The following is a 785-nucleotide window of genomic DNA, read 5'->3' on the forward strand; positions in this document are numbered from 1 at the left end:
GCTATAAGACCATGCGATCAGCACAAAGTTATTCAGAGTCACCAAAGCAAACGATGGACGAACGTAAACGCCCGCCACCGATTGGTTTTGATCTAATAAAAGCGTTCCTACCATCTCTGGTCGGAACTCTGTTTTGCATGTATTAGCTCTAGAATTACCACAGTTATCCAAGTAAATGTGGGTACGATCTAAGGAACCATAACTGATTTAATGAGCCATTCGCGGTTTCACCTTAATACGGCATGTACTGAGACATGCATGGCTTAATCTTTGAGACAAGCATATGACTACTGGCAGGATCAACCAGGGAGCTTCGAGTAAATTTTCATCATACGAAGCAAAAATATGTATGTATATATATATCTTAGTCGCCGACTCTCTCCCCTTAAGAGTCGGATCGACGATACTTTTTCTCGTCTTTAAGACAGTTCTCTTTCTCCTCTCTCTTCTCTCTACTCTCTTCTCTCTTCTCTCTTCTCTTTCGAGTTGGTAAATTTCGCTCCACTATTAGATTACCAACTCCGCACGAATTACCACATGGGTATATCCGCGCATATACATCAGGAGGACCTCCAAAAATTTCAAACTCTCCCGTGTATCTCTCCGAGATCTTTTTAGAAGAAAAAGAATCTCGGATGTCACATCGACTTTCAGGTTTGTAAGCACGTATGCTCGAGCGCTCTCCATCGTGTAAGCACGGACATAACGCACGAAGTCCGAAGACCGCGTACGTTAACATGCTGGACATATCGAGAAAGCGCGAACCATGCTAGGCGTACCCATGT

General features: G+C 43.6%; 1 non-coding gene across 1 annotated transcript in view; it reads right to left on the reverse strand.

Annotated features, from left to right (window-relative positions):
- LOC143176402 (small subunit ribosomal RNA) overlaps positions 1-310 on the reverse strand; it is a 1921-nt gene extending 1611 nt beyond the window's left edge. The window contains exon 1 of the ribosomal RNA XR_013000956.1: positions 1-310. This exon is cut by the window's left edge and continues 1611 nt beyond it. This is a non-coding gene — a ribosomal RNA (small subunit ribosomal RNA).
- Between the last annotated feature and the right edge of the window lie 475 nt (positions 311-785).

The sequence above is a fragment of the Nomia melanderi genome, unplaced genomic scaffold, assembly GCF_051020985.1.
Source record: "Nomia melanderi isolate GNS246 unplaced genomic scaffold, iyNomMela1 scaffold0520, whole genome shotgun sequence".
NCBI classification, from domain to species: Eukaryota; Metazoa; Arthropoda; class Insecta; order Hymenoptera; family Halictidae; genus Nomia; species Nomia melanderi.